At 39.6% G+C, this 15,423-nt stretch overlaps 1 pseudogene; it reads right to left on the bottom strand.

Moving 5' to 3' along the window:
- The window catches only part of LOC129872409 (B3 domain-containing protein REM20-like), a 52,726-nt pseudogene that overhangs the window by 28,324 nt on the left and 8,979 nt on the right, over positions 1-15,423 (bottom strand).

Genomic DNA, 15,423 nt, shown 5'->3' with positions numbered 1-15,423 from the left:
TTGACCCATCACATAGAGGCACAAGGGTGGAACAACAACATAATATAATTGAAGTTAAGCACAATAGAAAATACAGAATTTATGATCCTTTTATCATTGCCCAAAATGCTAAGCAAGTCTATTAGGCTCGATATCTATTGTGTAGAGATAAGGCTAATTGGTGGGTTGTTATTAAGACAAAGCCTGTGGGAAGAATTGAAATTGGGAATGTATTATATGTGGCGTACTAAAATGATGTTGCACTTGTTCAACAGCAAGTTGATATTGAGTTGGAAACCATACTAGAACATCCTTAACACATACTAGAAGAGGTTTCCGATGATGAACTTATAATGCCAAATGTTGAGGAAGAAGTAAATGAGGAATATGAATCATTTCAGGAGGAGGAATGGAATGACAGTGAATATGAAACAACTGAGGAGGAGGAATGGAAAGATGAAGAAAATAAAACAAGCGGGGAGTAATAGAGTGGTAGATTATAACTAGTAATTTATTTAATTTATGTTTTTTATATATTGTATTATTACTTTACATACAGATGTCATCTGATGATGATGATAGATCCTGAGATCATCTTGGGGTTAGCCATTCTGGTAGGAGTACAAAGAAGTTTAGAAGACATATTGATCCTAAATATTTCCCAAGATATATTTGTTCAGCACCGGAGATGCAGCGCCACCGAGCTAGTCCTACACATATTCATGTTGTGACTTTTGGGACTATGGATCCTTTAGTTTACCATAGTCAGTTCCGCAGACCACACGATGCTTCTTCTTCTTCACAGATCCTATATACTTCATATGATCAGACCTACTATCTACCCAGATAGGTTATTTCTCGACCCCAGAGAGTAACTTCTTCGTCTACTCCATCTCCCACATCTTAGTCACCTCACATATCAACTCTGAGACTTAGAGATTCTAGTGTTGAGATTGACACTCTTACAACATCAGTTTCACCTTCTTCTTCTAATAGACCAGTGACAACACATGATGTGCCTGAGTTAGCTCCTGACAGAGGGACAGACTTGGGAGAGTCATGATTGAGCTTGCTATATCCTCGTAAGTTTAATATTTTATTTATTTATTTTCGCTACATTAATAAATTATTGATGAACAAATTACATGTTTATTATGTGTCTTGCAGGTGACATCCTTCAAAGAAGGCTGCTAGTGCTCTTTAGGAGAGTGTTAGGAGGCTATATATTGAGCCCTATCATTCTTGGCAGAAGATTCCAGACAGTATCCGCCAGGCAATATTTAATGAATTCAAGGTATATATATGTTTAAATCTATTTTTTTGAGTTACATTTAATATTTTTACTATACTTTACTTGACAAATTATTTAACGTTATTCATTTTCCAAACTTTATGTACCAGGGAGCCAAGGTACAATATGGTCATTGCGACCACTTTTGAAAGAAAAGCGAGCACCAGACTATCTAGTTGGCTAAAGAAAGCTAGGGATGATCGGGCACCTTCGAGTTGGATGTTGCCTCATATATTTGAAGAATTATGCCACTATTAGGATACCGAAGAATTCAAACCTTTTTCAAACAAGAAAAAAAGCAAGAGCTAGCCTAAAGGGTGGCTCGTTGCACACCGGAGGTGCAAAGAGTGTTGGTACGATTCAGAGGTAGATGGTAAGGTTTCTAAATTTTAAGTTTAAATTCATTTTCTTAAATAAATTATTTGATAAAATATTATTTCATTAATTTATTTTTATTTATAGGAAAAAACATCAGGACACACTCCCTATCGTCATTAAGTCTTTAAAAAGACTCATGTAAAGAAAAAGACTAATGCGTCGGATCTGGATGAGTGGGTGGAGGAAAGTGCCGAACGAGCCTATGTAAGTTATTTAACATAATATATAATATATTTTGATTCTAACTTTTACTTTTAATACATACATAAATATATATATATATATATATATATATATATATTGATTATAACTTTTATTTTTAATATGCAACAAGATTATGAGCGGCACATACGTGATATGGGAGATTCAGTCCAGTTAACGCCTGAACAGTCCACTCAAATTTGGACAAAAAAAGTGGCTGGAGGTAGCCACAAGATCCGAATATATGGAATGGTCTCTAGGATTAATGTATGATGACTCCAATTAGGTTTAGAAGGTATTGGATCATCGCGTCAAGCTGAGGCCGTTGACGAGGTTCAGATAGCTGCTATGTCTCAGCAAATTGCAAAACTTACACTCGCATTGGCAGAATCTAAGAAAAAAAGGGTTGAGCAGGAAAAAAGTATGAATGAAGAAGTTGAGAAAATTAAAGAACAAGTGTTCAACCTCGCCCGTCATCCTCTGCCCCTTTATTCAAGAGGGTCCACTCCGGATGAATTCGACGATAGTGATGAATACATAGCAAATAGTCCTTAAGTTCCCTATGTTAGTTTCTGAACATTTTGAAATTTTTTGTTAACTTTAAAAAACTTTAAATTGTTCTAAATAATGACTTTATTCATTTTAAGTGTTTAATTATGTTAGTTATTCTGTATTTTGCGTATTTGTTTGTTGTTATTTGTGTTTAAATGAGCTGAATTTCTATGAAGTGAATTGAATTTTGATTGCAGGTGTTTGTTGTAAAAAATATTGCACTGTTCGTCGCTTTTCTGGAATATTGTTTAAAATTTTTTCTAGAAAAGTGACGGATGGAGACTCTCAGTCCATCGCCTTTCTGAAAAAATTTTAGAAGACCAAAATCAAACAGCAACAGACGGAGACCAATAATCCGTCGCTTTATATTAAATAATTACTTTTTTTAAAAAAATAAAAAGATAGAGTTTGTCATTTTTTTATATATATTTTTTTTAATTAAAAAAAATTAGGGGTGACGCAGTCCGTTGCTTTTTGCGACCCTGGCCGTCGATTTTTTAAAAGCGTCGAGCAAAAAACCGATGAAAGTGACTGCGTCGCTTTTCCGTCAAGTTTGAATTTTTGCGTCATTTTTTCACTTTTTTTAGTAGTGTTTCTTCAGATCAAGAAGAGGTCTCAGACAGGGAGACCCCCTCTCTCCTAGTCTCTTTATTCTATCGGCAGATCTCCTTTTTAAATGGATGAATGCACTTCATAGAACCCCTGCTTTTAGTTGCTTTTCTATGAACATTCTAGGTTCCCAATTAACCATCTTTCTTTTTCAGATCATATGATTACATTTAGCAGTGAAGAAAAGCTTCACTACAGATCAACTCAAAACTCTGGCCATCTATGAAAGAATTTCGGGTCAACTCATTAACAAAAACAAATTCTCTTTCACTATGGCTACTATACACCCTTAAATACCATAACAAGGGTGGGAAGAATCTTGCACATGAGATATTAACATTTTCCGATTAAATATTTGGGATGTCCAATATTCACGGGAAGACACTTGACATCTTCCCAGAAATGGTCAGCAAAGTCATTAAGAAAATAAAGGATTGGCATCTTAAATTCTAATCGTCAGGAGGAAGAGAAACATTTATTAGACATGTTTTTGCTTGCTCTGATTGTTCACACTCTTGCAGTTGTCCACCCTCCAAATGGAATTTTTGAATTGATTGAAACTTACTTAGCCAGATATGTTTGGTCTTGCAATGAGGAGGGTGGTAAGTATCACGGGATTTCTTGGGATAACTTAAGGTACCCTTATAGCTAAAGAGGTTCTAATTTCAGGAAATTAAATGATACCTACAAAGCATTCACTGCTAAACAATGGTGGAAGTTTAGAACTGATTCTCTTTGGGCCAATTTCCTCAAAGCGAAATATTGTATAAACAAACACCGTACCTCTATCCAATGGAATCCTGGTCAATCACACAGTTGGAAAGCCATGCTAAAAATTAGAATTGAAGTTTATGACAAGATATGGTGGAGATTAAAGGAAGGAAACGTTGACTTTTGGTACGACAATTCGTCCAAGCAAGGTGTCTTGTATATTCTCATGAAAGATGTAATGGTGGATCAACATATCTCCATCAAAGAAGTTTATAGACAGCGCCAATAGAACTGGAGTGTTTTGTATTCATACCCCAATGAACTGATCAAAGATGTCATCAATAAGCGCTCTATAACTCTCGACAACAATACAAAAGACATTGCATATTGGACTGAAACAGAGTCGGGGAATTTTAGACAAAATATGCATGGTAATATAGCTTGTCTTAGCCTCAGGCACCAATAATGTGATGAACAAACAATTGAGCCAAAAATAAAATCAAAACATAAAGAATACACCTATTAAAATACGAGAGATTAGGAATTTACAGATAGATCTCCTATAAAACTAAAAGAAGAGGAAACAAGATTTTCATAAGACTAAATACCTAAGATATATTGCCCCTCAAAACATGGCACCCTTTGTATTATTTTTTTATATTTGATATTAAAAAAAGGTTGGCACCATAAATACAAGAAAGTTTTTTACGATCGCAAATAGAATTCATCAGTTAATTAAGAGATGACTAATTAAGGTGATAATTAAGAGTACATAATAGTTAACTATTCCAATACTATAATTTATCTATGTCACGTCTATTGAGAAATACTAGTATAGTTCTTTACTATTGAAAATCTTTGTTCCATTTTTAAATGAACAATGATAAGGAGGTCAACACACTTAAATATTGAAATAGAGAATAGTCGACCCTATTTAGCCCATATTGAAGAACTGAACTGAAATTAAATCAAATCGAACATGAAAAATTGAACTGAAGGAAACATTATTGGTAGATATCTGATACTCTCTGTTTTTTAATTTGTTTATCTTACTTTCTTTTTTAGTCAATTCAAGTAACTTATAATTTCTCAACCTTTTTCTGATCAAACTAAACAACAATATAGAATTGTATTTTACTGTATTTCCTTTTACTTCCTTACCACACAGTTTTCAAAAACAAAAGGTTTGTATGATTTAAACTCATTTAGTGTCACGATTCGATTTCTCGGGTCATTATGGCACCTACTCTATCCCACCAGTAGGTAAACGAACCCATAAACTCAGAATGACAAGTAATGGATCTGAGGGAAGAAACTAATCAAGAATGGAAAATGCCAAAATAAACAGAATAAATAAGCGGAAGTAAAACCAAAACCTTATATATACAACTAAAGATCCCTCCAAGAACCTAGAGGTCACAAGTATAGAGATACTATATGAAAAAATACAAGTACAAGTACCAAAAGTGGATCGAAAATATATACAACAACTGGCTAGTCTCAAAAATTTAAAAGACAGGCCATCCACATTGGATGAGACATAAATGATTCCAAAACATCAAGTGCTCACCCTGGTCTCCGAAGCTGACTGCAACAGGCTCGATCTATCCTAGATGGCAGCTAGTGCTCGATCCTGCATCTAGAAAGTAGATGCAGAGTGTAGTATGAGTACCAAGAAAACATGTACCTAGTAGGCATCCTAAGCTGACTGAGTAGAAAAAGGTAAAACCATTATGGAAAAAAGGAATAGGCCTAAATAAGAGTCATAATAAGTATCTAAAGAGAAAGGCGTACTATCTAAGAGAATCACAGCTAACTACACCCAAGTTTTTCATGCCCCCAGAGGGTACCCTAGATGTGGCCAGCACTCAGAAACCATTACTGGCTCCTAAGAGAACCACTTGGCCTGATCACACATCCATTCATTTATTCAATAAGCAAAAAACTTAAAATAACGAGATAATTAAGTGGACAACTGAAATCAACAATCTAGCTCAAAGAAGAAAGGACATTGGCCAACAAATCAAGCTCCAATCTATGTCATTAAAATAGTCTGACAAAAATAATTCAAGGAAATAAAATACTCAATTGACCCATCACTATCTAGTCTATGAAGCCTCTATCACCACTATCTAATTGGTGCCAATAACAGGTTCATGACTACCTCAAATCAGAATGGAAAGACTAAACTAAACGCAAGAATAACATAAGTGGTATCTGTCACGCCCCGGGAGGGTACCCTAGACGTGACCGGCACTCGAAAGCCATTTCTGACCCTCGAGCGAACCACCTGATTCAGTCGCACTATCATTCAATCACATTCACTTAACAAAGGGTTCAATCGTAACATACTATTCACGATATGGGGCCGAAGGACAAACATTTCTCAACTCAACAAAATAAGTAAAATAGGACTTCTCAAATATAGCAGTCCAACCTTCCCACGCTCTAGTCTATGAAGCCTCTATCAAAGTCTAGAAGGTGCCAATGACAATCCCATGGCTACCAACAATCAGGATAAAGGAAACAACAACCATAAAACTATACAAGGAAGCTCAACATCCTCCGGAAACTAGGAGGACTCACCAACTAGATGGGAGTGTATGTGGATCTTCAACAAAGCGCCGGTTGATGATCTTTAGTACCTGTCGCTGCATCATAAAACGATGCAGGCCAAATGACGTCAGTATATGGAATGTATGAGTATGTAAAATGGCCGTAGGAAACAAACATCAAGAAAGCATCAATATCAACTCAGGATCTCAACTCATATATATATATGTAACAACTCACTCAAGTGCCCTTGCAAGAACAAACAGTTTTTATCGGAAACATTCCTCTAATGAATTCCCTGGGAACAAGTCTAACAAGAATTGATTTAGACCGGACCAAATAACATGCCATTCAACTCAACTGACTCGGAGTACTATCAAGACCTAAATGGGAGTTTCTCTTATCTGACAACCATCACTTATGAGCCAGTGATAGTACAACAATCAGACATCGTTGCCACGTCCGTCCATACCTTGCCAGGGCATGAACGCCTCCCTAATCATAGATTCCATCAATTAGTCAAGTCCTATAATTTTAGGAAAAATAAATGGGAAACATCCAACTTTAACAGTTCGATCCCATGGGAAGCATCCGACTTTAACAGTTCCATCCCTACCTATGTTGGCGGTGTAGTTTCTAGGGTTCGAGCACGGACTATACTCTCACCCGCCTCGGTGCTCGATACTCCTCCCATGACTCTATGCTCATAAGACTCCATCCAATCCTCTCAAAAAAGCCCTCACGGCTAGTTTCATTTAGGACTTTGCCAACTCATCAACTCTATTCTCATTTCAACTCAATCAATTCATACGGGCAAGTCTCACTTAGGACCTTGTGTACTCATCAATTCTATCCTTCAATCAACTCAATCAAGCCTAATTTAACAAGCATTTATGACATCTCCTCAAGACTCATCACAACTCTATGGGTTTAGCCCAACAATTCAAGTAGAATAACATATTTAAGGAAAATAACTTATACAACATAATCACATGGTTAAAGATATCAACAAAACATATTAGCAAATCACCTCCATTAACTCATACTAATATGAAGATTTTAGGAACTTCTTAACTCTACAACATCAATACAAATATGATCAAATTAATTGGAGACAAAACTCACTCCAACACAAACCATACCAAGAAACTCCATTTTTATGGACATCTAACCTCAAAGCAAGAGTAGGGCACATGGGTGGACTCAACCCATGTTTTGGATAGACTTACATACCTTAGTGAAGACTTGAAGAAAACCTTGCTATTGGGTTTTCAATGGAAACTTGAAGTCTTGAAGCTCTTGGAACAAATCCTTGTTGGAAATGGAGAAGAAGAAGAAGAAGAAGAAGAAGAGAGATTTCTAGGGCTTTTAGAGAGAGAGAGTGTGGGAATGAAAATGATCCCCAAAACGTCCCAAGGCTGATACATATATAATTTGGGACAATTCCCAAATTGCCCTTTGTCCAAAATTCTAAAAAATAGGCTAAAACGTTCCTAGCGCGATAGTGGTGCGTCGCACCATTGCAGCGCCAGGCCGATTACGCCTAAAAACCTGCACACCTCATAGTGGCGTGCCGTGCCAGGGACCAAACTACTGAGGCATGTTTTTGGCACAATAGTGGCACATCGCGCCCTTACAGCGTGAAGGCCATATTTTTTGGGTTCTAGAAATTTGGCTTGAAAAACCCTGCACAACTTTTAGTGGTGTGCTGCGCCAGAGACCAAAATACTGAGGCATGTTTTTGGCGCGATAGTGGTGTGTCGCGCCACTGCGGCGCTAAGCCCAGTTTTCCAGTAACTACAACCCAAGCCTGAAAATCCCTACTGTGCTAGTTCGTCTTAGGATCGTCATATCTTTTGACTCCGAACTCCAAAAATTACATTCTTGGTGGCGTTGGATAGAAGACTCGATGACCTTTAGTTTGATAGATCGTGGGCCACCCATATTGTCATCTTTCAACAGATAGGGTCATTAGAAGTCGACCCCATGCACGAACTCATCCTAACTTAGCAACGACGAACCTTTTTGGGCTTAGCTCGGTCTTAGGGGTCCTTTGTGACCCCATATCACCTCCAACACTCTTCAATTTCTCAGGGACTCATCTTAACTCAAGCACATACTTTGAAATAAATACGATTGACCCTACACGTGTACAAGGAAGGTCCGAATTTTTGGGAGAAATTTTGAGGGGTGTTACATTATCTCCCCCTTGGGATTATATGTCCTCGAATAACGAGCGACCAAGAATGGACTCGGGGTATAAATCACAATCAAAATTCCATTCATTCAACCAATCAAAAATCTCAAACAATTATCAATCAAAACTCAAAATGCACAAATGAATTCAAGTCAAGGAAATAGACATTACCTTCAACATTCTCCTCGGTAGGCACGAATAGATGTGGATATTTAGATTTCATGGCTTCCTCCGCTTCCCATGTGGCTTCCTCAAAAATTTGGTTCCTCCACAATACTTTGACTGAGGCGATCTGTTTGTTCCTCAGTTTGCAAATTTGGCGATCAAGAATTTAGACTGGAACCTCCTCATAAGACAAGCTATCCTTAATTCCCATGCTATCAATAGGGAATACCAATGAGGGATCGCCCAAGCACTTTTTCAACATCGAAACATGGAACACCAGATGAATAGATGATAGCTCTAAGGGTAACTCCAATTCATAGGCAACACTCCCAATCCACCTCGAAATCTGGTAAGGACCAATATATCGAAGACTGAGCTTCCCCTTCCTTCCAAACCTCATTACACCCTTCATGGGTGACACTTTCAAATACACCCAATCATCCACCTCAAACTCTAAGTCTCTCCTTCTCACATCGGTGTAAGATTTTTGGCGGCTTTGGGCTGTCTTTAGCCTATCTTGAATAACTCTTACCTTCTTCATGGATTAGTGAAAAACATCAGGCCCAATCAACTCAACTTCACCAACTTCAAACCACCGAATGGGTGATATACACCTCCGCCCATACAAAGCTTCATAAGGAGCCATTTGAATGCTTGCATGATAGCTATTGTTATATGCAAACTCTATGAGAGGTAAGTGATCACCCCAATTTCCCTTAAAGTCAAGCACATATGCCCTCAACATATCTTCCAATGTATGGATGGTGCACTTTGCCTGGCCATCTGTCTGGGGGTGGAAAGCCGTACTCAAGTTCACCTTCGAACCCAGTCCCTTCTGAAAGGATTTCCAAAATTGGGAAGTGAATTAACCTCCTCTGTCTGAGATGATAAACAAGGGAACCCTATGCAGTCTGATGATCTCTTGAATGTATAACTTCGCATAATCTTCTGCGGTGTCAGTAGTCTTGACTTTGAAGAAGTTAGCTGATTTCGTCATTCTATCCACAATTACCCAAATAGAATCGTGTTGTTTTCGGGACTTCGGCAAACCAATGATAAAGTACATGTTGATCATCTCCCACTTCCACTCTAGAATTTCTATGTTTTGGGCTAAATCACATGGCCTCTGATGCTCTACTTTCACCTATTGGCAATTCGGGCACTTGGAAACGAATTCCGCAATATCCCTCTTCATCCTATTCTACCAATAGATTTTTCTCAAGTCATGATACATTTTTGTGGAGCCCGGATGAATAGAGTATCTAGAACTATATGCTTCGGCCATAATCCTTTCTCGAACATCATCGACATCAGGTTCACACAATCTATTTTGGTACCTCAACACACCATCTCCCTCTTTGGTGAAAACCATCACCCCTTGTTTGTGAACAACTTCCTTCAACCGAAGGAGGAAGGGATCCTGATCTTGCTTTTCCTTTACCTCTGCTACAAGTGAGGACGTAGCCCCATCTCGAACGTTTACTCTACTTCATTGTTCTCTTTGAGTCGAACTCCCAATCGGGCTAATCTATATACCTCCATCACCAATTCCCTCATTCCCTCCTCTACATAGGCAGTGCTACCCATAGATAACCTGCTAAGAGCATCAGCAACAATATTAGCTTTACCTAGATGGTAGAGGATGCTCATATCATAGTCCTTGAGTAGCTCGAGCTATCTCCTTTGCCTCAAGTTGAGTTCCCTCTGGCTGAAGACGTATTGTAAGCTCTTGTGATCGGTGAATACGTCAACATGCACTCCATACAAGTAGTGGCGCTAGATTTTAAGCACAAATACCACTGCTGCCAGCTCAAGGTCATGAGTTGGGTAATTCCTCTCATGAACCTTAAGTTGTCTTGAAGCATAGTCTATCACTTTCCCCCTTTGCATCAACACACAGCCCAACCCAATTCTGGATGCATCACAGTAGACCAAAAAGCCCTCTATTCCATTGGGCAAGGCCAGGAAAGGAGCAGTGGTTAGCTTGGCGTTCAGTTTCTGGAAACTCTCCTCACAATCATCGGACCATTGGAACTTAGCCTTCTTTTAGGTCAGCTTAGTCAATGGTGATGATATGGATGAGAATCCCTCTATAAACCTTCGATAATAGCCGGCCAAACCCAAAAAGCTTCTTATCTCTATCGGGGATGTGGTTCTGGGCCAACTCTTCACAGCTTCAATCTTCTGAGCATCAACCTGTATACCATCTCCAGATATAATATGGCCTAAGAAGGCCACTGATACAAGCCAAAATTCACATTTAGAGAACTTTGCGTACAATACCTGGTCTCTCAAAGTTTGTAAAACGAATCTAAGATGATAGGTGTGCTCCTCTTCATTCTTGGAGTAGACCAGAATATCATCTATGAATACAATCACAAACATATCAAGGTATGGTTTAAACACTTGATTCATAAGATCCATGAAAGCTGCGGGGGCACTAATTAACCCAAAAAACATGACTAAAAATTCAAAGTGGTCATAACGAGTCCGAAAAGTGGTCTTCGGAATATCACACTCCCTCACCTTTAACTGATGGTCGCCGGATCTCAGGTCTATCTTTGAGAAACAAGTGGCACCCTGAAGTTGGTTGAATAAGTCATCTATTCTGGGGAGAGGGTACTTATTCTTTACGGTGACCTTGTTTAGCTACCTGTAATCGATGCACATTCTAAGGGACCCATCTTTCTTTCGCATAAATAGGACGGGAGATCCCCATGGTGAGACGCTCGGCCTAATGAATCCCTTATCTAGCAAGTACTTCAACTGCTCCTTCAACTCTTTCAACTCGGCTGGAGCCATTCTATATGGAGGGATTGAGATAGGCTGGGTATCAGGAAGAAAATCAATCCCGAAGTCGATCTCCCTATTAGGAGGGACTCCAGGCAGATCCTCGAGAAAGACATCGGGAAACTCATTAATAATCGGGACTGACTCGAGAGATGGAGACTCAACATTGCCATCCTTCACTCAGACAATGTTATAGATACACCCTTTTGAGATTACATTCCTGATCCTAAGGTAAGAAATAAACTTACCCTTAGGCATAACAAGACTACCCTTCCACTCTATGACAGCTTCATTCGGGAATTTGAACTTAACAATCCGAGTCCTACAATCGATAGAGGCATAATAGATATATAGCCAGTCCATGCCAAGGATCACATCAAAATCGACCATGTCTAACTCAATTAAGTCGGCCAAGGTTTCCCTGTGATGGATTGACACAGTGCAACCTGTATAGACTCTTTCAGCTAAGACAGAATCACTGATAGGAGTAGCTACGCAAAAAGGCTCACGAAGATATTCAGAAACTTTGTTGAATTTACTAGCCACATAAGGAGTCACAAAAGATAGAGTGTCACCCGGATCCATCAATACATAATAATCAAGAGAAGAGACTCGTATCATACCCGTCATGATGTTTGGAGAATTATCTTGATCTTAGCGACTACCCATGGCATATAAACGGTTTATACCTCCGCTGGTACCAGAAGTAGTGCCCCTCTAATTACCTCTAGCAGGTGGTGCGGTGGTAGAATGCTGGGATCTGTTTCCCCCTGTTGGATACTCCCTCTGAAAAATGGTCCATTTGGCCACACTTGTAACAACCGACCCTTCCCGCTCTGCATTCTCCCAAGTGGAGCCTACCACACTTGCCGCATGGCGGCTTCCCTCTCGAGCCTTGACTTACGCTGGCCTGGGATTGATAACCCTAGGGTCTGAAACTCTGGCAACTCTGTCCCTACCGATCATACCTATTCTACGGCATAGGCGCACTTGCTGTGGACGAGGCATAGTTGGGAGGCCTCTTCTAGAAGAAGGACCTGTTGCCCTTATTTTGTCTCTGTTCATTCTCATGCCCAGCTGATCTTGCCTTCTTGATTAGATGCTTCTTCCTGTCTTTTCTCTTCTCATCCTCCACCCGTTGAGCATACACCATTAGTCTCGAAATATCCATGTCCGAGATCAACAATGCTGCTTTGCACTCTTTCTTCACATGCCTCCCTAATCCAGAGACCAACTTCCTCATCTTTGACCGCATATCTGGGATCATTTCTGGAGCATACCTGGATAGTTAAATGAACTTCAAGCCATACTTATTAACTGTCATACCCTCCTATTTCAGATTCACAAATTCCTCCACTTTCGCTTCCCTAAGTTCTTGGGGAAAGAAGTGGTAAAGAAAGGCTCCCTCAAATTCATCCCACCTAGCCGGTTCAGCATCCTAACCCCTACCTTGCTCCCATTGGTTATACCAGATATTTGCCACATCCTTGAGTTGATAAGACACCAACTCAACCCCCTCAATTTCTATAGCATAGATAGCTTTAAGAATTTTCCACATCTCATCAATAAAGTTTTGGGGCTCTTCATCAACCTGAAAACCCCTGAATGACAGCGGATTCATTCTCAGAACTCTTGGGGACTAGAGCTAAGAGTTGGCGAACTCTGGTTACCATTTTGGGAAGCCACTAACTAAGTGAACATTGCAATCGCCCCTCTAAATTTTGCCTCTGACGTAGGTGCAGGCGGAGTAGCAGGCACTTGGGGTGCCTCCGCATATCTTACGGGTCAGCCTATAACCCTTGCTGAGCGTACCTCTGATTGGGGCATCTTGGCATTATCAACATTCCTATGGATAGCCGTACGTTTAGGAGGCATTATCTGTAACGTACAAATGCATGAATTAGAAAGGAGTTTTATAGAGTTTAACTATATCGTACGAATTCAGAGTATGAAAGAAGTGAAACAATTCCTAATATCCTATAGCCTCCTGCTTATAAGTGTGGTGCATAACACACCCATAAGCAAGACTCTACTAGACACGGCTTCATAGACTCCCTAGGACTCTTGAACTCTGGGCTCTGATACCATATTTGTCATGCCCCGGGAGGGTACCCTAGATGTGATCGGCACTCGAAATCCATTTCTGACCCTTGAGCGAACCACCTGATTCAGTCGCACTATCATTCAATCACATTCACTCAACAAAGGGTTCAGTCGTAACATACTATTCACGACATGTGGCCGAAGGCCAAACATTTCTCAACTCAACAAAACAAGTACAATAGGACTTCTCAAAAATAGCAGTCCAACCTTCCCACGCTCTAGTCTATGAAGCCTCTATCAAAGTCTAGAAGGTGCCAATGACAAGCCCATGGCTACCAACAATCAGGATAAAGGAAACAACAACCACAAAACTATACAAGGAAGCTCAACATCCTACGGAAACTAGAAGGACTCACTAACTAGCTGGGAGTGTATGTGGATCTTCAATGGAGCGCCGATTGCTGATCTCTAGTATCTCTCGCTGCATCATAAAATGATGCAGTCCAAATGGTGTTAGTACATGGAATGTACGAGTATGTAAAATGGCCGGAGGAAACAAACATCAAGAAAGCATCAATATTAACTCAGGATCTCAACTCATATATATATACATAACAACTCACTCAAGTGCCCTAAGTCTAAGAAGAAGTGATTTAGACCGGACCAAATCTCATGCCACTCAACTCAACTCACTCGGAGTACTATCAAGACCTAAATGAGAGTTTATCTTATCCGACAACCATCACTTATGAGCCAGTGATAGTACAACAATCAGACGTCGTTGCCACGTTCGTCCATACCTTGCCACGGCATGAACGCCTCCCTAATCATGGATTCCATCGATTAGTCAAGTCCTATCATTTCAGGACAAATATATGGGAAACATCCGACTTTAACGGTTCCATCCCATGGGAAGCATCCGACTTTAACGGTTTCATCCCTACCTTCATTGGTGGCATAGTTTCTGGGGTTCGAGCATGGACTATACTCTCGCCCGCCTCGGTGCTCGATACTCCTCCCATGACTCTATGCTCATAAGACTCCATCCAATCCTCTCAAACAAGCCCTCATGGCTAGTTTCATTTAGGACTTTGCCAACTCATCAACTCTTTTCTCATTTCAACGCAATCAATTCATACGGGCAAGTCTCACTTAGAACCTTGTCTACTCATCAATTCTATCCTTCAATAAACTCAATCAAGCCTAATTTAATAAGCATTTATGACATCTCCTCAAGACTCATCACAACTCTATGGCTTTAGCACAACAATTCAAGTAGAATAACATATTTAAGGAAAATAACTTATACAACATAATCACATAGTTAAAGAGATCAACAAAACATATTAGCAAATCACCTCCATTAACTCATACTAACATGAAGATTTTAGGAACTTCTTAGCTCTACAACATCAACACAAATAGGATCAAATTAATAGGAGACAAAACTCACACCAACACAAACCATACCAAGAAAACTACATTTTTATGGACATCTAACCTCAAAGCAAGAGTAGGGAACATGGGTGGACTCAACCCATGTTTTGGATAGCCGTACATACCTTAGTGAAGACTTGAATAAAACCTTGTTGTTGGGTCTTTAATGGAAACTTGAAGTCTTGAAGCTCTTGGAACAAATCCTTGTTGGAAATGGAGAAGAAGAAGAAGAAGAAGAGAGATTTCTAAGTCTTTTAGAGAGAGAGTGTGGGAATGAAAATGATCCCCAAAACATCCCAAGGCTGATACATATATAATTTAGGACAATTCCCAAATTGCCCTTTCTCCAAAATTCTAAAAAATAGGCTAAAACGTTTCTGGCGCGATAGTGGCGCATCGCGCAATTGCAGCGCCATGCCGATTATGCCTAAAAACCTGCACACCTCGTAGTGGCGCACCACGCTAGGGACTAAACTTCTGAGGCATGTTTCTGGCGCGATAGTGATGCGTCTCACCC

This window comes from Solanum dulcamara, chromosome 2 (assembly GCF_947179165.1).
Source record: "Solanum dulcamara chromosome 2, daSolDulc1.2, whole genome shotgun sequence".
Classification (NCBI taxonomy): domain Eukaryota; kingdom Viridiplantae; phylum Streptophyta; class Magnoliopsida; order Solanales; family Solanaceae; genus Solanum; species Solanum dulcamara.
This window is presented reverse-complemented; position numbering and strand designations above follow the sequence as displayed.